This window comes from Capsicum annuum, chromosome 2, assembly GCF_002878395.1.
Source record: "Capsicum annuum cultivar UCD-10X-F1 chromosome 2, UCD10Xv1.1, whole genome shotgun sequence".
NCBI lineage: Eukaryota > Viridiplantae > Streptophyta > Magnoliopsida > Solanales > Solanaceae > Capsicum > Capsicum annuum.
The window spans coordinates 60,440,248-60,466,732 of record NC_061112.1 but is presented as its reverse complement, the minus strand read 5'-3'; the positions used below and the strand labels follow the sequence as shown (position 1 = coordinate 60,466,732).

The 26,485-nt window shown below is 32.5% G+C and overlaps 1 pseudogene; it reads left to right on the top strand.

Annotated features, from left to right (window-relative positions):
* Nucleotides 1–514: 514 nt before the first annotated feature.
* On the top strand, nt 515–8,481 carry LOC107853795 (annotated as a pseudogene).
* Nucleotides 8,482–26,485: the final 18,004 nt, after the last annotated feature.

The window sequence follows — 26,485 nt, the reverse complement described above, 5'->3', positions numbered from 1 at the left end:
AAGGTTGAGACAAATAAATTAAAACATGAAAATATTACAGGAAAAAATAAAAAAAGTAAAAATAATAATTAAAAAAAAATAGAACATGAGAGACAAATGAGTATGGAAAGTTTAAAAATATTTGAGGTGTAGAGAGGGTATTTGAGAAAAATCAGGAAAAGAAAGAGAAATAATAAAAACAAAAAATAAAGGCTAAAGACAAATGAATTTAAAAAAAAATGAAGAAATTGATAATGCTTGAGAAAAAAAATAGAAAAAAATAAAGGTTGGGAAAAATGAATTAAAACATGAAAATAAAATTAAAGAAAAAAAGTGAAAATAATAAAAAATAGAATTTAAGAGACAAATGAGTATAAAAAATTTAAAAATATATTTGAGGTGTAGAGAGACAAAATTGTACTTGTAAAATACTTAAAAGGGAAGAAACACTAATTTTCAAAGACTTTTCTTATTGGGGTCAAAAATCTAAAGCTACTCACATTTGAATCTATGACATGTAATTTCCTAGTAATCTATGGGTGAGGTTTCACCATATGTTTAAAAATATTAAATTAAGTTAATAGATAGTTCAAATGGTACTATACTCACACGCATATTTAATGATAATATTTCTGTGATTTTAAATATTTTTATTAATTGACAATGAAACGCACAAAATATACATAAGTTGCACAAAATATACATGACATGCACATAAATCTAAACATTGATTCTATTGATGCAACTCGAATCACTACTTGATTCCATGAGACTTCTTCTTGACCAACGCGAGGATCTACCTCAGAGATTGAAAATCTCAAGTCTTGATTTGTGAGTCAGTTTATTCAATCTTCCTACATCATTTCAATTAATCAAATTAAACAAAAAATAGATTGAATTATAACCTTTTCTTGGTCAGTTGAACAAATTCGTCATCTTTCAACTTTGAATATGTTTGATGAAATCATAAATGTTTCTAAAGGAAAAAAAGTAGTAGCAGTTTTGGACTATGATGGTACGTTGTCTCAATAGTTGATGATCCTGACAAAGGCTTTATGACTACTGAGGTTTGTGTACTATATAACTTTTGATCAGTCAATTCAATTTACTTAGTATAATCGAGTAAAAACAAAACTAATTTCTTACTTGTTAATAACTTTTGATCAATCAATTCAAATTACTTAGTATAATCGAGTAAAAACAAAACTAATTTCTTACTTGTTAAAACTAATTTCTTACTTGTTTTCTGATATGATTATTAGATGAGCGAAACAGTGAGAGATACACTAAAGTATTTTCCAACAATAATAATGAGTGGACGATGCAAACCAAAAGTATTCAATTTCATAAAATTATAAGAATCATATTATGCTGGAAGTTATAAGTATGGATATCAAGATACCTATTAAAGGGCATAACTAAAAAAAAAGTAAGCAAATTATACTATTGAGTTATCATTTACTAGCTCAATTAGCTTGCTATATTAATCTTATGTTATTCTATTGTTTTTTTATAATAATATTTGATTTCTTTTACTTATTTAGGAAAATAATAAAACTGCTCTCTGCCAACCTGCAGGAGATCTTTTACTCATGATTGCTGAGATTAATTCTTGTTCTTTTATTTTTAAAATTTTCACTTTATTGCTAGTATTTTTATCCACTTGCACATTATAGAGAAAGTAAAAAATTAAAATGTTTAGTTAACATTTTCAGGTGTTAAATCCTTAGTGGAGAAAACTAAATCTATACCAGAAGCTAAAGTAGAAAACAACAAATTCTGCTTATCGGTACATTTTCGTCATGTTAAAGAAAAGGTACAATATTTTGTTGAACCAGTATTTTAATAGTTCTTGATTTTACTTGAATTTTATTTCTTTTACAAAAAAATTGTCATAATTGTGTTTTAATTATTATGATTTTTATAATTGTAGCGATAGACTAAACTAGTTGAGCAAGTGAAATCAGTGACTTAGGATGTCCAAAGCTTCGATCAACTCAAGGAAGAAAGTTGTGTTTCTTAAAATCTTATTCTTAATTGATTTTTTTATATAATTAATTAAAAAATAAAAAATATTATGTTAAACCTGATTTTTTAAATTTTGTAATAGGTTTTTGAGATTCATCCCAGTATTAAATGGGACAACGAAAATGCACTAGAATTTTTATTCGAATCATTAGATTATGCTAATTCAAATGTTATTTTATCTACGTACATTGATGATGATCGAACTAATAAATATGCTTTTAAGGTACTTTCTTTTGTCAAAATTTTCTTCAACAAACAAAATTATGTCTTTGCATTTTTTTCTTGAAAAATGATAATATTTGTGCAACATGTTGTTATGAAAAATAATCAGGTTTTGTGTGATAGAGGACAAAGCTTTTAAATATTAATATCCAAAGCACCTAAAGAAACCAATGCATCTTATTTTTTGCAAGAACCATTAGAGGTATAACTGAAAATATGTACTCCATTCTCAATTAATTTTTTAAAAAATAATTTAGGTCAGAATATTAATGTGTTGGCTTTTCTTAGTAGAGAAAAATGAAAGAAAGGTGTCATTTAAGTCGAATGAAGGGTTAGTGACATTGACCAATTTAAAGGGTCAAACATAATTAAGAAATTTGATTAAGTTAATTGTGGACTTGATTAATATTTTTTAAACTTTATAATCTTTTCAAAAATACAAATCAACCCATACCCATAAAACTTCCCTTTCTCTGCAAATCAATTGTCTCTTCTCTCTTTCTCTGGATAGTCTCTCTTTAACTTCTCCCAATCAACAACTTTTCAAATTTCTCCCTTCAATCTTCTGCAACTTCAACCTCTGACGACAAATAGTTTTGAGTTCTTGCTCGTTTATTTTTACTTTCAACCATCAGTCGACGTGATAACATTCTCCAGCGCCAACAACTTCGAGTTCTTCATCGTTTCTTTTCGATTTTCACAGGAAAAAAAATAGGGCTTTTTAGTTATGAAGAAAACGAGGAACTTGAGTTAACTTCTCTTCTAGTATGAGTTAGCAATTTCAATATTTGTTGCTTAAATTTACAATGGAGACTCAAGAATACCCTAATTTGTGGTATTTCTTTTCTTCTCTTTTCGAAGTGGAATGTGATTTTTTATTGTTACTATAGTTCTTGTTGTCAAACATTGTTGTAAAAATAACAAGAGCTACATTTTAATTTTTTTTTCAGAGATATCTTTGTGACCAAATCTAACAAATAACTATTGATTTGTTGGTGTTTTTTATTTTTTAAATATTTTTTGTTATTTGTGTTTGTACAATATTAAAGTTGTTGGTAAATATTGATGTTCTTAGTGTGTTACTTAGGTGATTTTAGTAAGTAAAATTATAATCTCTAGTTGAATTTCTCATCTGGGTGTATCTACTACTGCTGTTTTTTCAACAATGGATAAAACATGTAAGACGAATCCAATAGATGAGTAATCTGTTGTAACATATATGACTAATTTGTTGCAACAAATGAATCATATGTCGCAATAATATGTGGGTAATCTGTTGCAACAGATGCATCATATGTTGCAACAGATTAATCATATGTTACAATAGATTACTCATTTATTGCAACAGATGACTCATATGTTGAATTCATATTGCAGGTTCTATCTATTGTTGCAGTAGCAGATACATCAAATAAGAAATTCAACAAAAATCATAATTTTACTTACAAAATCACGTATGAAGTAATGTCCTAGTGATATACGAACAAAATTTGACCTAAAAAATTCCAAAAATTTCAACAGGGGCACAACAAATAAGTAAAACACATCAAAAATTTCATGAAATAGGTATAGAAGACAAAAAATAGTATATCATACATAAAAAGCAAAAGGATCAAGGGGACAAACGTTTAAGTTCTCCTAAAACATTTAAGTTCCATAGTATTTTTATTGCTTTCTAATAGATGACCCATCTGTTACAACAGATTTTCTATCTATTTGATAATTTCCAACAGATAAATCATCTGATGCAATATTTTAGTCATCTGTTGATTCAAATTAAGCAATTATTAGTAATAACTAAATTGATTTTGCTAAAATTAAAGACGTCTTTAAGACAATGGGACAAACATTTGATTTCTCCTAAAAATATTTGAGTTCCCTAGTATTTTAATTATTTTTAAACAGATGACCTATTTGTTGCAATAAGTTAGTCATCTGTTGCAACAAGTTAGTCATCTGTTGCAACAGATGTTTATAACAAATTAGTCATTTGTTGATTCAAATTAAGCAATTATTAATAATAACTAAATTGATTTTATTAAAATTGAAGACAAGTCTTTAATACAAGACCCTAACAAGGGAAAAAAATACTTGAGTTCTCTTAAAAACATTTGAGCTTTAGTATTTTAAATTGCTTTTCAACATATATCCTGTCTATTTAATAATAACCAACGGATGAGTCATATGTTTCAACAACTTAGTCATCTGTTGCAACAAATGTTTATATCTGTTTGCCAATTTTCAATAGATGAGTTAGTTATTGCAACATGTTAGTCACCTGTTTCAACAAATGTCTACATCTGTTTGGTATTTTCAACAGATGACTATAACTATTTGGTCATTTTCAATAGATTACTCATCTATTGCAACATGTTAGTCATCTGTTGATTCAAATTAAGCCATTATTAGTAATAAATAAATTAATTTAATTAAAATAAAATATGAATTAATAAGTTTAATTACAATTTCAATTAATCTCATGGTAATTATACTATCAACTAAGTATGTTCGTCCAGAGTAGAGTGGTCAATTTACCAATTTTATTTGAAATGATTCATACTAAGCCATCATTAGAAATAACTATATCTATTTAACTAAAATTAAAGATGCATTAGTAATTTTAATTACGATTTCAATTAATCTAATAGTAATTACATGATCAATTGAGTGTTTCGTCCTGAGTAGAGTGATCAGTTGATCAATTTTATTTGAAATAATTCAAATTAAGTCATTATTAGTAATAACTAAATTACTCTAATTAAAATTAAAGATGAACTTACAATTTCAATTAATCTAATAGTAATTACACTATCAAATAAGTGTATTCGTCATGAATAGAGTGATCAACTGACCAATTTTATTTGAAATGAATCAAATTAAGCCATTATTCATAATAACTAAATTGATATAACTAAAATTAAAGATGAATTGATAAGTTCACTTACAATTTCAATTAATCTCATATTAATTACATGATCAGCTAAGTATATTCGTCTCGAGGAGAGTGATCAATTGACCAATTTAATTTGAAACAATTCAAATTAAGCCATTATTAGTAATAACTAAATCAATAAGTTGTTGGTCTTTGTAAAAATGGTGTATTTATAAATGATGATTTGTTATTATTTCTATTGAATAAATCTTGCTATTGATTTATTTTTTCAACAGATAAACAATCTATTGTAACAAATGAGCAATCTGTTGTAATAGATGAACCATATATTACAAAAACGAATCAATTACTCCAACAGATGAGTTATATGTTACAACAGAAGGGTTATCTGTTGAAACAGATGGACCATATGTTGCAATAGATAGATCATTTGTTGGAAGAACTCAAGGGTTATGACTTTTTGATCATTTAATTAAAAAAATAATTTGTAAATAAATAATATGAAAAAAATCTGATAAACACAATTTTGTAGCTATTTAATTTAAATAAATAAAATATTAAAAAGGCAAAAAGTTATGACTTTTCACCTTTTTTTGTATTTAAATCTATTTTTTTAAGTTAAATAATCAAATAGTCACCAAGTTTGATTTAATTAAGAGATATAATTATTAAAAAAGAGGTTAACGATCGTGATTTTTTGCCTAGCACACTGCACTACTCACTCATTCAATCTTTTATAAATAGGTCTCCTCAGCTCTATCTCTTGCATCTTGTGTTGCATAAAACCGTCATTACATCTTTAATCAATTTTCTTTCAAAAATATATTTCTTGTTCGTCCGTTGAGGTATGTTTTATTTTCTTATTCTAACATGAAAATTATTAACATGCATCTATTTTCTAGTTAAGTTTTACATTTTTTGGTTAAACTACCAGTTAATAGTATATGTGGTTTAGTGTTTTACGTTATTTGTCATGCATGTTCTAGCTATGACTGATCTGATTTGGTACATGGTGATTCTGCTTGACACCGTGTAGGAGCTTGAAAGGTTGGTTCATGAACTCGAGTGAGAGTTCGGCACCACGAGAGCAAGGGTGCTTCATGGGATTCGGAAGCTGAGGGGTCTGCTGCCTAATGGATTTTCGATTGACAATAATAATAATGATTAGGTTATATATATTTTTTATCATAAGTAATTTATTTTATCGGATCTACCTAATATTGTAAATATTTTGTATGTAATGAATGAGAAAATCTATATTTGATCGATTGAGTTTATTCTTATTTTGTTTCATTCTGCTTATTTTTTTAAGATGTTGAGAGGTGTAGGTTTTTTAGCGTTCGGGAGTGGAAAGAATCAATTACAAGAAAGAAAGTATTTGGTTGAGAGCAAGATCATAGACTAAAATCAAATAACAACACAAGATTATTTATTATTACAATAAAGTTAAAGATAGATTGATAACAGATAACCTATCTGTTGCAACAGATGGGTAATCTATTGGAAATGACCAAGTAGATAAAGATATCTATTACAATAGATTGATCTCCTGTAGCAACAAATTAGTAATATGTTAAAAATGATCAAACAGATAAAGACATCTGTTGTAATAAATTAGTTATCCATTGCAACAGATTAGTAATCTGTTGAAAATGACCAAACAAATAAAGTCATATGTTGTAACAAATTGGTCATCTATTGAAAATAGTTTGAATCAACAGACGACTAACCTGTTATAAACATTTGTTGCAACAGATGACTAACTTATTACAACAAATAGGTCATCTGTTGAAAAATAATTAAAATACTAGGGAACTCAAATATTTTTAGGAGAACTCAAATGTTTGTCCCATTGTCTCAAAGACTTGTCTTTAATTTTAGCTAAATCAATTTAGTTATTATTAATAATTGCTTAATTTGAATCAACAGATGACTAACGTGTTGCAACAAATGATTCATCTGTTTGAAATTATCAAACAGATAGAAAATCTTTTGTAACAGATGGGTTATCCATTAGAAAACCATTAAAATACTAGGGAACTTAAACATTTTTAGGAGAACTCAAACATTTGTCCCCTTGATCATTTTGCATTTGGTGTATGATATACTACTTTTTGTCTTCTTTACCTATTCATGAAAATTTTCATGTGTTTCACTTATTCGTTATGCCCCTATTGAAATTTTTGAAAATTTTTTAGGTCAAATTTTATTCGTATATCACTTGGACATTACTTCATAGGTGATTTTGTAAGTATAATTATGATTTTTGTTGAATTTCTTATTTGGTATATTTGCTATTGCTACAATGGATAAAACCTCCAGCATGAATCAACATATGAGTCATTTGTTGTAATAAGTGAGTAATCTGTTGTAATATATGACTAATTTATTTTAGTAGATGATCCATATGTTAGATTCTTGTTACAACACTATAATATGAATCCAACAGATGAGTAATCTGTTGCAACATATGATTTATCTGTTGAACGAATGAGTAATCTGTTGCAACAGATTACCCACATATTGTTGCAACATATGACTCATCTGTTGCAACAGATGAGTAATGTGTTACAACATATAACGCGTCTGTTGCAATCGATGAATAATATATTGCAACATATGACGCATCTGTTACAACACATTACCCACATGTTGTTGCTACATATGACTCATCTGTTGCCACAGATTAGTCATATATGTTGCAACAAATTACTCATATGTTGGATTTACGTTACATGTTTTATCCATTGTTGAAAAAAAGCAGTAGCAGATACACATAGATGAGAAATTCAACTAAAAATTATAATTTTACTTACTAAAATCATCTATGAAGTAATGCCCAAGTGATATACGAATAAAATTTGACCTAAAATATTTTGATCAAGTAGCAACAGTAATGGTAACAACAACAATGTTAACAAGAAGAAGATGATGATGATGAACAAGAAGAGATGATAATGAAGAACAAGATGATGATAATGAAGAAGAAGATGATGAATAAAACAACAACAATAATGAACAACAAAAATCGCAAAGAGAGAGAAAACTCCAATAAATGAGAAGAGAGAGAAACATGCTTTTTTTTCCTCCGTTTCTAGTTATATTAGATTTTACATTGGATCAAAGTATAAATTAAAACACTTGTGGGCTATTTTCAAATTTTTCTTACTTTCAATATCCTTAATAAAGTAATTGTCACCTACACTCAATTATTAAAACTTGAGTCACATACACTTCATTTTAAAACTCTTTTATCATTTTTAGCTCAAAGCCCTTTCTTAGTATGACAAGTTATGTACTTTTTCAATCGTTTGGTAGAGTGGAGAAGATCGTCCTTACAAGTTACAACAAAGATATAAGAGGAAATAAAACTCAAGCCAGATAAAGACTAGCTAATTAACAACAAGAGTTGACCCTTTTAGTTTTGAAAGTGTTATTGGGGATGAAGCTGAATAAACGAGCTTAATTTGTACCTTTTTCTTCTTGGATGAATTAATTGTGATTGAAAAAAGAAATGAAGAGATTTTGTAATTTTCTGAGTAAAACTTTTCAATAAGAAAGTATTGTTATGCACCTTTCTCTCTATCTCTCATATATGTACGAGATATATGTACATTGTACGAAATGCATATACGCCACAAAAGAAACATGTGTAGTGCATGAGATACACATATGATGCGTACAAAAATTAATTTCATTGAATATATTTAAAACCTCTTTCTAAAATTTGGCTTTATGCTACCAAATTTAATGAGCCGTGTCATATTCAAAAAATTTGCCTCGTGCTTCTTTTGAGGCCTTTGAAGCATGGGTGGATCTAGAGGAGAATACCCGACCTCCCTCAACAAAAAGTAATGTATATAAGGTTATTTTTACTTTTTATTTATGTATCTCTCTCATATCTATAAACTATGAATATCTTAAATACAGGACTAGAGATTGATTTAGTGGTTTATAGTCTGTTTGACCAAACTTTCAAAATTACTTATTTCGAAAAATACTTTTCTCAGAACTACTTTTCAAAAAATTACTTTTGGTGAGAAGCAGTTTGCATTTAATCAATAAATGTAAAGAGTACTTTTGAGCAGCATTAATATTTGACCAAACTTTTTAAAAGTTCTTCTAAGTACATTTTTTTCAAAATTGATTTCAAAAAAGTGCTTTTAAGGAGAAACTATTTTTTTTAGCTTATGAAAAACTATTTTTTCAGCTTTCCAGAAGAACTTATTTTCTTTTAAAAACTTAATCAAACACCTCAAATTTTTTTAATAAATAAGCACTTTGATGAAAAGAATTAACACTTAAAAAATAAAGTATCGCCAGACAAGCTATTAATGGTTTAAATTTTGCCTTGAGCCTCCAAGTTCAAATCACAGACACTACACTTCAATTTTTCAAACCTCTTTAGCAAAAATCCTGAATCCTCCAGTTTGAAGCACATTCTTGATCACAAACTTGGTTTTAACTTAGCAGTAAAATCTACCAAGATTCTCTATTAACTGGGGGGATTGTTAGGTCAATATACTCGAAAGTACCTAATCTCACGCGCAAAAATAAATATTACCCCTGATAGGATTAAGTTCTGGGTACTACAAGAATCAGTTACCAGCAACCACCCAACACATGAACTGCATGTTCGTTAATTATTAAAACTTCAATTTCTATCAAAGCGAACAAAATTGTACGTAATGTATTTATTGTAGTGTAAGAATTGAATGTAATTAAATTCTTACCATTTACAAATGATATACAAAAACAATACTCTGTTCGGTCTGTAGTGTTTTAACTTGGTTGGTTGCTAGTTAGAGTTACGTAGGTATTAATAATGTAAAAATTTTCTACGCAGAATTTAGTTATTATTGTTTATCTTACATAATATACATAAATTGACTCATAACTTATAGTACATGTTTTAGTTAGCCGGGATTGTAATATAAATCGGTAATTAAACACTGTACTTAGTGTGTTAGGGCTGTTCAAAATCGAAGTGATAGAAACTGATAACCCGAACATGAAGAATGCTACAGGCTTACCAATAATGAGTTATTGGTTTAGGGGTTGGTATGATTTATCCCTCCGTTTCAATTTGTTTGGTTTTAACTTGGCATAGAGTTTAAAAAAATAAAGAAGATTTTTGAATTTTGTAATTTTAAACTAAAGATACGTTGAATGTTTCAAATTGTGCAATGTGTAAAGTTAATATTCAAGAGTTGTCAAAAAAAGAAAAAGATATACTTTTGAAATGGACTAAAAAAAGTAATACAAACAAATTAAAACAAAAGTTATTTTTTCAAACTAAATTATAAATTCAAGAACGATTTCGGATTTTTTCTTAACCAGTTAACAATAACCTAGTAATAACTATTAGATTACAATTAATAGTTTTGACTTTTTTGCCTTTTCCTCTTGAAACTTACGTTGCTTGTAGTTGCTTAATAAAAACTTCTGTACTCTTGCATCATGAGGTCAAATACTACTAAATACGATGAAGGCTATTTTAGTTGTCTTCCTAAAGTCGCATGAATGCTGCAAACAAGTGAAATCTATTTTCTGGGGTCATGTTTAAAAACCAATGTCTCAAAGTATTTATGCAAAGTTACACTATATCTGAAGGAACGTGAGAGTTGCCCACCAGCTTAGGGACCAGGTCCCCAACCAACATTTGCAGTAAATAATAAAAACAAATAAAACTACAACGTAAAGGAAGAAACACAAAATATTTATGTGGAAATCTCCTAGTTCAAGGGAGTGAAACCACAACCTACCTCGTGGGATTTTCAACACTATTAAAAAAACCTGAAAAAACGACCACAAAAAACCGACCACTCATTGTGGTCGGTTGCACATGGTTGGTTTTTAATTTTTTTTTTTTTCATTTTTTTAAAAAAGCAACCACATGTGGTCGCTTTTATATTTTAAAATTTCAAAATAATTATTTCAATAATTTTTATATTAATTATTATTTATTTTACAAATAAAAATTAAAAAAAATAACAAAACCGACAACTTGTGGTCATTTTTTTAAATATAATTAAAAAATATTTTTAATTTATTTTTACAAAAATCGACCACTAGTGGTCGGTTTTTAATTTTTTTTAAAAAAAGAAAATATTTTTAAAAAATCAACCACTTGTGGTCGATTTTTATTAGAATAAAAAAATTATTTAAAAAACCGATCACTTGTGGTCGTTTTTGAACTAAAAAAATAAAAAGTAAATAATTTTTAGTAACCAATAATTATATATATGTAATCAAATATATATATATATATATATATATATATATATATATATATATATATATTCTTTTCATTAAAAATAATTATATATATAATCTAATAGATATATAATTTTTTGAAATTACACTGATCAGACGTAGTCGATAATCAGTATAATAATAATAATAAAAATCAATCATTCTTAAATTTTGTGAAAAAATTACATTAAAAAATATATCAAACAAAATAAGCAAATTACATTAAACATAATCTTTATCTTTTACTTATGTTTCAATATATAAAATAAATATTTTCCTTTGTATATACGTTAAATGACGTTAAACATGCATAATCTTTGTATGATGAATATGTGTATATATATATAATACTGTTTAGATAATGATATTATGTTACTATTCCAGTCATAATAATGTAATATATAACTGATAATTCATCAGAATATAATGAACGTGGTCTATTATAAGGTAATATACCTGCGGATGTGATATATATAGTACGCATTTAAGAGTTCATATAACTCTATTGCTTATAACTAAAACAACTAACTAACTTGCAATAAATCTATTACAAGACTCCACCACAATAGCTCTATTGCTTACAACTGAAACAACTAACTCTAGCTGATTTAACCACTGGCTAACTCTTGCCATGACTGTCAACAAACTCTAGCTGACTTAATATAGAGAAATTAACAACAATAAAAAGACCTATAATATCTTGACAAGAAAAATAGGTTTGAGCGTTTACAGATCACTAGACAAAGACTCAATTACAATAAGAACATATGACGAACAAGTTTGGTTGAGCAGGTCCCTGCTGTAGTTGAGGCTTTGCTGAGTAAATACTTCAAGAGAGATGATAGATTCTTTTGTGTGCAAGAGTAGGGTTTTCTTGTGCAGCATATTGTATAAATATAACACAAGAAAATCTATAACTCTTGTAATTGGCTGAGATAAAAAGGTGTTCCACCTCTGCCACCTTTTCTGATCACCAACTTTCTGCAACCAGTACACTTTCCAGCTATACTGCTGACTTGCTAAAAATAGCATGAAACTAGTGAACCTGGTCCTTGAAGAGCCGCAACTTATCACCAAAAGTACTCTCATTAACTCCATAAGGATAAGGTCCCTACAATGATCAGTCAATCATCAAAACTAAGTACTTTAACAGTTTTCTCCTTTTTGATGATGAAAAATCCATATTCAGCTAATCATGAGTTCATTCTATTTAGCTGATCATGAGTTCCTTCCCCCTGTCACTGATACCTATAGAAGTTCCCCCTAAGACACATACCCATTCTTCACAACAATCCTTATGTCCCCCTGCGTACAAGGACCTGGTCCCTGTACTCACAAAACTAAAACATATTAGAGACCTCATCTTTTCCCTTTTGACATCAACAAAGAGGAAGAACTGTAAACCACGTATAAAGTAAACTATCTTGTTAACTCATGGCTATTCAGGCTACACTGACATGAATAACAATAAGTAGATAAAGAGAAATGTGATAACATCAAACACAAAGATTTATCAATCAAAAGGGAAACATTATTCTTAGTATATAATGAAAGCATTAAAAACCAAGAACCAAGTAAATGCCACTACAGAGGGAACACAAAAAACTTATAAAACATAGGGGCTTAGGACACCACGGGGACCAGGTTGGGAGGGCTTAGGAAGTAGGACCAGAAAGTTGACTGAGAAGAAGAGTCACTATTTTATTCTCAGCAGCATGGTTCCTTAGAAGTTGTTGAGTCAAATCCCCAACCTTGGATTTCAATGCTTGAACCTTGGTCTTCAACATCTCAGTTTAGGCATGAAGACTCTCACTTCCACCAGGTCCCTGCTCCTATGCCTTCGGGAGGGCAGCCTTCAAACTTGCAACATCAATATCCTTCTATGCCATACTAATAGTCATTTTCTCTAATTCACTAGTCAACCTGGTCTGCATATCAATCAACTCAGCCACCACAAATTTTGACTTTATCTCACTCTTTTAAGGAATACTCTCATTATCCTCCAATGTAAAAAATATGAATATTTTCTTGAAGAACCATCCTTCCCTGGGGTATAAGACACATCAAAGTAGGAGAAGACTCTGTTCAAGAGGAATTCATAAGCTAAACTATGCTTGCATCTTTTGTACTCATCACCTTATTCATATGTTTGATCATAATGGTAGGAAGGTTGATTTGCTTGAACTTAGTAAGAGACTTCATAAGAAATAGGTCAGAACCTATTCAGTGTGTTTTTAATATGAGGGAGCAAATCCATGTTGACCAATTCAAACAGTAGTTGAAACTCACCATTGAGTGACTTCTTGGTCATATTCTTGATGTTCAGATCATCCAGTTTACCAATATGCTTAAGAAAATTTTCTAATCCATATTCATCCTTTAGGGACTTGATCCCTTGAGTAGGTCTGCCAAGTGTTTCTCTAATAACCTATTCATCTAAAGCAATATTAACACTATGGACCTTTGTATTCAAGTATAAAGCACTATCAGAGAAGGTAAGATCATGGTAGAACATATGAACTTATTTCTCATGAAGGACTGGAACAGGAGGCTTAAAAAGATGTTCCTAATTTTAAAATTTCACAATTTCCTATAACTCCACAATCCCAGACATGTCAGCCATATCAGGATCAAACACTCATCCTCATAATACCTCTTGAGTTATGAGAATTTCTTGCCACTTATCTTTAGTAAGATACTTCACCTTTCACTTGGAAGTAAATGCTTTACCATTAGGACTTTGTACCTTCACAGTCACAACAGAAGCCTTGGAATGTCTAGCGGTTTTTTAGAGTGAGACCTGGTCCCTTTACACTCTGAGAATCCTCCTGCTTGCATTTACTTTCACTCGCTGACCTAAGTTTATTAATCATGATACCTTTGCTTGCTCTTTTTTTATGGTGTCACAACACCAATCCTGGCTTTAGCCCCACGATCAACCACACTATTAGCAATATCCTCATCAATAATTTCTTCAGTATCATTATCATCTATCTCTTCCACAGGCACAATTGCCTCAAAAGACACTTCAAACTAAGTTCCTGACCTTTTCTTCAAAAGTTTTTCGTTCCTTGTGTTATATTTGCTTGTAGTCAAAGCAACCTCCAATAACCTTTGAGAACTTTCCCGAGTCCCATGGACTTTAACAACCTTAGATGGAAGTATTGAGGTACAAAATTCTTGTTTCTTGGTAAATTCTAAATGAAGGGGCCTATCATCACTATCCGTGGTCTCCACAACAGTTGTCATTTCAGCATCTGCAGAACTTGTTTTCTCCATAACATCTTCCTTTTTAATATCCAAAGGGCCATCATTTTGACATCTAGTAGAGAGAGACCTCAGAGTGTTATCCCACTTGGGTGGAGAAGAAGATCCAGTGCTTTTAGGCAACTCTTCACTTAGAGCGATCAATTCTTGGATGGCCACAACCTCACTAATGGCAAGAATATTAGATGATATGACTTTCTTATTAGGAAAATTCCTATCAAACATTTACTAATCAATCTCGTGACTTTCTTGAACTACTAGCATACAAAGTCCCTCAAATGTAATTATTTGTTATTAAAAAATAGTTGGGAGTTCCTGGGGACTAGGTTGAGAGGTGGGTACAATAACAAACAAAGATTATTTCTCGAGGGAACATGAGTGACCATAGTGTCTGTGGGTGTGCCTTTGTTGACTGTCTTTGGGAGAGAGGATGAGGATGGATTTGCAGTTTCTAGAAGAACAGAGAGGATTGCATCACTGGGTAAGAAAGAGGGAGTAAGTTAGATGAAAACAAAATAATTTTAAAGCTCGGGGTAGATAGGAGACAGAAAATAAATGACCAACGAAATTTTGGGCTCATTAGGAAATGAAGATGAGTAAGGCGAATAGTAGAAGAATTTTTCTTTAATGGGAGTTTTCAAAGGAAATGTGAAGAGCTAGAGAAGTGGGACTAATGTTGTAAGAATTTTGAGTAAATAAAAAGAGAGAAATTTTGATGTTTAAATAGAGGGGAGAGGAACAATTTGGATTTAAAGAGATGGGAATAAAGTGACGTGTTTGTCAAGATATGTATGATGATTGAGATGAAAAGGGAGTTTTGTAAATTTTCAAACAAGGTAGGAAACACATGGCATATTTGACTCGATTTTTAAAATCTTTCATTAATAGCAAAGTATGATACTAACCTTAAGAAGAACTTGGTCCTTGCATAATTTCTAAGCATTAGTGCTTGAGTCTATCTCACCTCTCTTTTTGCCTTTTTTATTTCCATGGGTGTACATCTGCAAAGATATGCAACTTATTTAGATAAGTGTAGAATTAATTCACATGGATACCTTCTTACCAGAAATGAGAGAATAAAGGACCCCAACATGACTAGTTTGGCCGTATAAGTCCCAAATTCATTTGATTCTTTTCAAACTGATCCCTGCTAAGAGCTTTGGTAAAGATATTTGTTATTTGGTCCTCAATGTTACAAACGACCATTTTGATTAGTCATTTCTCCATGTTGTCTCTGAGGAAGTATGTTTGATGTTGATGTGCTTAGTTTTTTTTTGTTGGAATGGATTTGGCAATGTTTACTATACTTGTGTTATCACAGAACAAGGGAACACATTCTGACAAGATCCTAAAGTTTTCAAGTTATTTATTGATCCAAAGTAGCTGAGCACAACATGAAACAACTGCTACATACTATGCTTTAGCAGTAGAAAAAGCCATTGAGTTTTGCTTCTTAGTGTCCTAAAAGATTAGGGAAATTCCTAAGAAGTGAGCCATTCTTGAGGTGCTCTTACTGTCAACCAGGTACCCTGCGTAGTTTGCATCAACATAATCAACTAAATCAAAATTATCACTAGCAGGATATAGTAGGACCAGGTTGGTAATTCCCTTGAGATATCTTAGAATCCTTGTAGCAGCCTTCAAGTGGGATTCCTTAGGACATGCTTAAAATCTTGCACATATCCCAACACAAACCACTATATCAGGCCTGCTGGTTATAAAGTAGAGCAATGAACTAATGATTCCCCTGAACGTAGTTTCATTCACTGAGGGATAAGGTTTGTTTGAATCAAACTTTGATGATATCTCTATGGGAAGGTCAATGGGCTTGGCATCCTCCATGTGAAATCTTTTTAATATCTCTTTGATGTACTTTTGCTGACAAATAGTAGTACCACTTGCACTCTGTTTAATCTGTAACCCAATGAAGAAGTTGATTTCCCCCGCCATACTCATTTCAAACTCACTACTCATCAACTTTGCAATTCATCACATAAGGAACTAGTCGTAGCTCCAAATATGATATCGTTCATATATACTTGGATAATTAACAAGTTTCTTGTCCTAACTTTTAAGAAGAGTGTATTATCAATCTTTCCGCTATTAAAACCATTTTCCATAAAAAGTTTAGAGTGTTTTTCATACCAGGCTGTAAAGGATTGCTTTAAATCATAGAGAGACTTGTCTAATTTAAACACATGATGTAGGAAATCAACATTTTTACAACTAGGGGAATGCTTCATTGATACCTCTTCTTTCAAAATTTTATTCAAGAATGCACTTTTTATATCCATCTAGAATAGTTTGAATTTCATATAAAAAGAAAAAGTAATAAGAATTAAAATAGATTTTATTATGGAAACAGATGCAAAGATCTCATCATAATTTATTCCTTCTTCTTGATTATATCCTTGCACAAACAACCTTGATTTATTCCTAATGATGTTTCTATGTTCATCAACCTTCTCTTGGTACAACCACTTGGTCCCTATGATAATTTTGTTAGTAGGCCTGGGGAGTAGGTAGCATACCTTACTTCTCTCAAATTGATGTAGCTCTTCTTGCATAAAATTTATCCAGTTGACATATTTCAGAGCTTCTCTTATAATTTTTGGCTCAATTTGAGACAAAAATGCAGAGAAAGCACACAATTTCTAGCTCATTTCTGGTATGTATTATAGAGTCTAAAACAGAGGAGATTGTTATAAAGATGAGAGGACTGATGCTTCCAATTGGGTCTTTATTAAGGGGGTTGAGAGGGATAGGTACCAGGTCCCATTGAGGTACTTCCTTGAGGGGATAGATTTTCCACAAAGTTTGGGTTGAAGTCCAGATCCTCTTGGAGGGACTGAGGTGAACTATGTTCTTGATGATCAGAGGAATCATTCTTGTCTCTATGAGTTGAACCCGTTCCTTGAGAAGCTGCAACATATCTTCTTTCTTTTATTATTTTTCACCACTGGCTGAATTTCCTGGGGCTTGAAGGAGATCTTCAAGATCAACATCATCATAAACATGACCTTCACATAAGCTTCCTACTTCATTAAACACCATATGCACATCCTCTTCTATGCACTGAGTTCTTTTGTTGAATAAACTGTAAGCCTTACTGTTTGAGTAGTAACTAACAAAAGTTCCCTCATCACTTATTAGACCAAACTTCCCTTGGTCATTGTTCCTATTTTTTAATATGAAACACTTACACCCAAAATATTTGAGGTAACTCATCTTGGATTTTCTCTTGGTTAAAAGATCATATGGAGTCTTCTCAAGAATAAACCTAATAAGACATCTATTAATCACATAGAAAGCAGTGTTAACAACTCCAGCCCAAAAGTTCTTGGCTATTCCTGTATCAATCAACATGGTACAAGAAATATCCACTAATATTCTATTCTTCCTCTCCACAACACCATTTTTTGAGGTGTTTTAGGAGCTAAGAAATTATGATCAATCCCAGAGTAATTATAGAATTCACTAAATTTAGCATTTTCAGATTTTGTACCACGGTCGGACCTGATCCTAGTAATATTTTCATCCTAGTAATATTTTCATTATACTTCATTTGCACTTATTTGTTAAAGGTTGTAAACACAGGGAAGGTTTCTTCATTGGGCTTCAGAAACATAGTCCACGTGAATCTGGACTAGTCATCAACAATATCCAAATATATACTATTTTCCCTCTCTACTTGTGATCTTGATAGGTATATATGAGTCCATATGGTGGAGTTCCAAGGGTCTAAAAGTGCTAACTTATTTCTTTGATTTGAAGGAGGACCTAGTATGATTACCTTTTGCACATGCATCACACATTTTGGTACTCACAAACTTCAACTTAGGCATACCTCGAACAGGTCCCTAGTCACCAACTTGTTCAACAGGGAACAACTCACATGTCCCAATATTTTGTGCCATAACTCTGTCGCAATACCTTGAGCACTAAGACAAGTGATATCTTTAGAATTACAGGACCCCGAATTAGCTACATAAATATTTTTTCTCCTCTAAGCTATGAGAATAATTCACTATTTTTAAGACTTAGAATAGCACACTTATCAGGCATAAATTTCACCTCATTTCCTTTGTTATATATTTGAGACACACTAAGCAAGCTATATTTGAAACCAAAAACATAGTGTACATCTTCAATTAAATGATTGAAATATTTGTTAATCTTCCTAACACCTAGAATAAATCTCTTTTTGCCATCACCAAAGGAGACACTGCCTCCTTCATGGGCTTTGAGCGGGAGAGAGTCTTCATTTTTTTGCAGTCATGTGTTTGGAGCAACCATTATCCATATGCCAATGGTGGCTACTTTTGTTTTCTCCAAATAGAAGACAAGGTTATTTTTAATCTTGGGAACCCATTGTAGTTTGATTCCCTAGTAAGGAGACAAAGAAATAGATTCTTCTTTGTCCAAGCATATAATTTTGTATTATGAGTGTTTGATTTAGAAAATTTGTTCATCTTTCTTATAGCATCTATCCTGGATTGAAATAAATCTTTCACATGACCATTCCCACCACAATGAGTGCACAGTAGTTTGTCTGTCACAAAAATATATTTGCTATAGGGGTTATATGGAGGAATTGACTTGTGAAAGCCAAGACCTACTTCATTACTTGAACTTTGACTTGTAAGTTTAGTTTGAACTTGAGAGAAAGTGGTCTATTTGAGATATTTTTCAAGCTCAGCCTTGATCCGGTTTCTCTCAAGCTCTGATCTTCTCTCCAAGGAGGCAGTCAGGTCCAGTTGAGCTTTAGTAAGTTTCTCCTCAAGTTCAAATTGAAGCCTTCTTTTTCACCCTTTTTTCCATCATACTTAGCTATTTCTCTAAGTCTCTTATTTAATAAGTCATTTTCAAAAGATAAGGTCTAGTAACCTTCTTGTAACTTAGATGACTGTTCAAACAACTCAATTCTTTTTATCTCAAGCTCATCAATACTTTTATTTAAGAGATCCTTATTTTTGGTAAGATCAGACATAGAGCCAATCAAAATAGTTGCAAATAGTTTTAACTCCTTAAGAGAATAATCCATGATTTTCTTTAATGTCTATAATATTAGCCTTATCATTATCTTTATCTTTAGATTTAACCATCAAAGCAAATAGAGAGTCATAAATTTGATCATCATCTTCAATCACCGTCATTGAGGTATCCTTCTATTTTCAGACTTTTCAGATTCACTTGAATAATCTTGTAATGCCCCGATTTTCTAAACCAGAATGCTACACGGTGCTCATGACCCCGAAGGACCATAAGCTAACCCATGACTTATATCTGTACATGTAACTGCATAATATACATATAAAATGCAAAAATATGAACAAAGAGGGCGTAAGGTTCAATCTTGAATAATAAAATATCTGAAATAAGGTGGTATTACAGTACCAAAAGAAAACTAAAAATACTAAAGTCTAAATCTAAATACTCTATAATCGTCTGAAAGCCTCTAAAATGTCTAAATAAGGAGTTGAAGGAACATGTCCCCAACTAACTCCCTAAATTGAAAATAAACTGAAATACTGGAATAATAAATGTAACGATCATGTCCTCGAAAGATAAGGACTCACTGCTTACTGAACTACTACTGCTGATCTGGAATCTGCACCTCAGAACCTATGGTGTAACATAAAAAGAAAGCACCATAGCATAAATGCGTCAGTACAACTAAAGTACTGAGTATACGTGGGGGTAGGCTAAATGCATGGGGTTTATATGTATGAACATGCTGACTAATATGAACGTGAGAATACATACATACATACATACGTAACTTCTACTGAACTCGTGGAGATCCTGATTACTTGAGTTTGAACTCTGACAACATGAGTTTTGTGATACTGAGATACTGAATGACTGATAACATGGATGATTATATCTAACAGTCCTGATTCCTAATTTCTACTCTGAAGATAGATACTAAAACTGTAACTGTAACTGTGACTATGGCAGGTAGTAACCTAACCGACATGCCCCGATACTTTACTGGTGGGGTCCTATCTTTACCCTGATTGGAAGGGTGTTAATACCGTGCCACGAGTAGAGATCTCTACTATGGTCAACCCTCTTTGACGGGTGACCCTGAATAGGAAATCAAGCCTAAGGCAAAATAATAGTCAAGTATAGCCTTAATATGACGAGTGACTCCTATCCTGCACTGGCTACACAGTTCTAGAGTACAGGTATTGCTGCTAATGGATCTGCCTTTATAATGGGAAAAACCGCCATCCCTGCACTCGCTTGGTGTTAGTCCCTACTCCCAACTGAAAGACTCTAAAAAGATTAACTGCGTTGAACTGACTAACTAAACTGAACTGATTTATAAACTGATTAACTGAGCTAATAATATTTTCTTAGCTGAACTAAGCTGAATTCACTGAGTTCCGTTGACTGACAAAAAAGCTACTTGAGATCTGAGGTATGAATGAGAGTAATGAAACTACTGGGACTACTGAACTACTGCTATTTCTAAGTTTTTCTGAGTCACATAACTAACTAAAATCTATGAAGCATAGCTTGACTGATGATGTCTAGAAACATGACACTAGCTCTAGGCACACAACTATAGTTTTCGGGTACAAGTACCCCCAGGACTCGATGGAAGGAAACTGACACACATGACTGACTTGATCATAAGAATAGAGTCCACAATTCACAATATCATAAGTAAGGATTTCATAATAAGAATGATTCTCAACAAACTATCACATAATCGGGAATGCACACAACATGTATATACTTGCATGGCTTCAATAACATGGTCATTCCATATCACAACAATATTATAAGCATCTCATACAACATCTTCAATTCAAGACAATAGCATGGGGATCACATTGAACATAAACTTAGAACATGGAATAGTCATTTAGGACTTATTATGTCATAAAAGCATGATTTCTATTCCCTTAGGTATTTTCACAAACACCTTACATGCACATCTTAAGCATAGGTGGATTCATCAAGATTACAAATATTCAACCACCAATTTCACATATTTATACATTAAATACCACCATATCCTCACATAAAACATACAAAGATCCCATCTTAGGCATCATCAATCTCCAACCATATGAACATCAACCACCAACAATATAAATATCATAATACATAATTTAGAAGATGGTTCTTGAGCTTCATGGACGAAAGGAGTCCATGAATCAACTCACGCATACCTTAGAAGGAAGATTCTTGATGATTGATGGAGGAATTTCCTTGAAATTGGATCTTCAAGCTTAATTATGCAACCCTAGTTGTTTTTCTCTTTTAGTGCTCTTGAATGATGAACTTAAGATGTTAGTAGGGTTGTAATGTAATTAGGAGCTATATATTTTGTAGGGTTAAGTTTAGGGATGTGTAAGGAGTGTTAAAAGACTTAATTACCCTCAAAATAACTCATAACGGTGTGTTTAAGTCACTTGAAACCATAAGATATGCGCCGCATATGATATCACATATATTTACATAGGCACCGCATATGATATCGCTTAAATTTACATAGGCGCCGCATATGATATCGCCTATATCTACATAGGTGTTGCATATGATATTGCCTATATTTACATAGGCGCCGCATATGCTATCGCATTTGCTTTCCAATGGCTATGTGCGATTGGTTAGGCGATGCACTCTACTTTGCAAAGCCATAACTCGTAGCTCGAGTGTTGGATTTTGATGAAATTGGTATTGTTGGAAAGCTAATTCGATTCTCTATAATTTTGGTGGGTAAAAATATGAAGAAATACCACATTAACATCTATTTATACTCGTTCAAATATGACCCTTATGAAATCGAACACTAAAACTTGATGGATTCAAAAACTCTTAGCTTGTATTACCTTAAGAGACTCATATGAACATGCTTAGTGGATCATAAGCTATCTTATCACTAAGGTACTCATTGTAAGTCATGTACTAAAGTATGAATCACAGGATAGGAAATTTCATATGTAGAAAAAATGGTTCGTCTCCTAGCTTAGAAACATGTGGGGTATTACAATATCTCCCCCTTGGGAACATTCATCCTCGAATGGAAATTAACTGAGGTGGGAGAGATGATAAGATAAAGTACGTACAAGACATACACTACTGAAACATGGGTTCATGACTGACATGATTGAAAGCTGACCACAACATACTGAACATGTATATCTGATGCATGGGAAACTGATTCATGAATATAAGACTGAGGATTCTAATAAAGTGAGTTTTCTCAAAATGAGAATGCATATTTGATGCACAACTGAAAGACTGAATCCATGTATATCTGATGCATGATTACATGACTGACATGATATGTAAATATATGAGTAAAGATACTGATAAATAGTACTTTCTCTACTGAACGCGTATATCTAATGCTTGAATATCTGAATAAGCTGACTCTTGAAAGCTTGATTGATTATGCCATGGAACTTGATAACTAATTTTTAACGGGAACATGAAAGCATCAAGAAAAGGTGGGGTATCTCCCCCTTAGGACACTATGTCCCTCTAGGAATGTTTACCTTGCTGAGATACTGGGGTGATGCACAGGGCATCTATGAACTAGATTATAACTAAACATTGGAGTGCTGAGACTAATGCATGATGCATGAACTGAACTAGACCTGCTAATGTTACTGACTAACTCATGTGGAAACATAAGCTTAAACGAGCGCAAGATATCTAACAATGCATACAATGATCATGAAAAACTTGTAATGTACCAGAGGTTGGGGAAAATTTCTGGATCATGGTGATTCTGGAGTGAATATAGTTAATTCTGAAGCTGACCACTATTGGTGCTGGGATTTGTGGCCTGCTCACATGAATCTCTACCTTTCTGAGCTAACACTTTACACTCCCACATTCTGTGGCCTGGCTTACCGCACCCAAAACATACCTGATTATTAGCTCTGCATGCACCTAGATGATTCTTGCCACACTCTCCATAAAGTAGATAAGTATACTCACTTCTAATACTACTCTGGGCTTTGGAGCCTAGTGCCCCACCATGGATAACATCTCCAAAGTTAGGTATAGGCAAGCTGAAGATGGAACATGGGATGGATTTTTATGACTATGGTGAGAACGATTACCACCCTGTGACCCAGCCAGAGAAAAGCTGTAAGTACCTATTCTGAATCTCTTATTAGATCTCTCCCTCTTCTTAGACTTATCTATCTTTATCTGCTGAGTATGCATCATTAACCTAGCAAGGTCCATGTCCCTATTGAGCATAGCTATTCTACACTCTTTCAATACTAACCCATAAACACCAATCACAAACTTACTCATACTCGCTCTGGTGTCAGCTATCAAGTCAGGAGCATACTTAGCTAACTTGTTGAACTTAAGACAATACTCCTTCACTGTCATAGAGCCTTGTCTGAGGTTCACAAACTCTTTTACCTTAGCTTCTCTCATCTCTAATGGGAAAAACTTATCTAAGAAGGCATCTTGAAATATCTGCCAAGTCATGGGAGTTGCACTTCCCTTCTACTCTTCTTCGACAATACTACCCAATCATGAGCAATATCTTTTAGCCTATAGGACGCTAATTCCACACTCTCCTCCTCTGAAACATACATAATTTAGGTGATCTTCTTTACCTCTTCTAGATACAGCTGTGGGTCCTCACCTGTTACTGACCCAAGGAATTTTGAAGGGTTCATTCTCATAAAATTTCTGATTCTGGCTGCAGTTGAATCCTCATCTTGCTGGGATGGGGCTGCAGTCTGTCGGTTTCCTTGAACACTAGTGGTCACAGCTTGGGCTAGTGCTTGAAAAGCTGCCTGAAATTCTACATATGGCACATTCTCATTCAAAGGATCTACGGGTTGCGGGGCTAACTGATTCCCTGTTCTCTTCTTAGGAGGCATGTTCTGCAAACAGAAGAGGAACAAGGATTAAACTGATAGTTCAACTTGAGCTTTTGCTCACTGACACGATATGAGTACTGAAAGAAGGGAAACTATTCCTAAAATATCTTATAGTCTCCTGTACATAAACGTGGCGCGCAACATACCCATATACAAGACACTACTAGATGTGGCTTTCAGACTTCCTAGGACTCTATTTAACCTTAGGCTCTGATACCAAGTTTGTAACGCCCCGATTTTCTAAACCGAAATGCTGCACGGTGCTCATGACCCCGAAGGACCATAAGCTAACCCATGACTGATATCTGTACCTGTAACTGCATAATATACATATAAAATATGGAAACATGAACAAAGAGGGCGTAAGGTTCAATCTTGAATAATAAAATATCTGAAATAAGGTGGTATCACAGTACCAAAATAAAACTGAAAATACTAAAGTCTAAATCTGAAAACTCTTTAATCGTCTGAAAGCCTCTAAATTGTCTGAATAAGAAGTTGAAGGAACATGTCTCCAACTAACTCCCTAAACTGAAAATAAACTGAAATACTGGAATAATTAATGTAACGATCATGTCCTCGAAAGATGAGGACTCACTGCTTACTGAACTGCTACTGCTAATCTAGAATTTGCACCTCAGAACCTATGGTGTAACATAAAAAAGAAAGCACCATAGCGCAAATGCGTCAGTACAACTAAAGTATTGAGTATACGTGGAGGTAGGCTAAATGCATGGGGTTTCTATGTATGAACATGCTGACTAATATGAACGTGAGAATACACACACACATACATACATACATGCATACATACATACGTAACTGCTACTGAACTCGTGGAGATACTGACTACTTAAGTTTAAACTCTGACAACATGAGTTTTGTGATACTGAGATACTGAATGAATGATAATATCGATGACTGTATCTAACAGTCCTAATTCCTAATTTCTACTCTGAAGACTGATACTGAAACTGTAACTATAACTGTGACTGTGGAAGGTGGTAACCTTATCGTCCTACCCCGATACTGTACTGGTGGGGTCCAATCTTTGCACTGATTGGAAGGGTATCAATACCATGCCACGGGTAGAGACCTCTACTATTGGCAAGCCTCTTTGACAGGTGACCCTGAATAGGAAATCAAGCCTAAGGCAATATAATATTCAAGTATAGCCTTAATCTGACGGGTGACTCCTGTCCTGTGTTGGCTACGCAGTTCTGGAGTACAGGGATTGCTGCTAACGGCTCTACCTTTATAATGGGAAAAACCGCCATCCTGGCACTCGCTCAGTATTAGTCCCTACTCCCAACTGAAAGACTCTAAAAATATTATCTGCGCTGAACTGACTAACTGAACTGAACTGATTTATAAATTGATTAACTGAGCTGATAATATTTTCTTAGCTAAACTAAGCTGAATTCACTGAGGTTCGATGACTGATGGAAAAGCTACTTGAGATCTGAGTTCTGACTGAAAGTAATGAAACTACTGGGACTACTGAACTACTGAGATTTCTGAGTTTTTCTGAGTCACGTGACTAACTGAAATCTATAGAGCATAGCTTGACTGAGGATGTCTTAAAACATGACACTAGCTCTAGGCACACAACTATAGTTTTTGGGTACAAGTACCCCCAGGACTCGATGGAAGGAAACTGACACACATGATTAGAGTAGAGTCCATAATTCACAATATCATAAGTAAGGATTTCATGATAAGAATGATTCTCAACAAACTATCACATGATTGAGAATGCACACAACATGTATATACTTGCATGGCTTCAATAACATGGTCATTCCATATCACAACAATATCATGAGCATCTCATACAATATCTTCAATTTAAGACAATAGCATGGGGATCACGTTGAACATAAAATTAGAACATGGAATAGTCATTTAGGACTTATTATGTCGTAAAATCATGATTTCTATTCCCTTAGGTATTTTCACAAACACT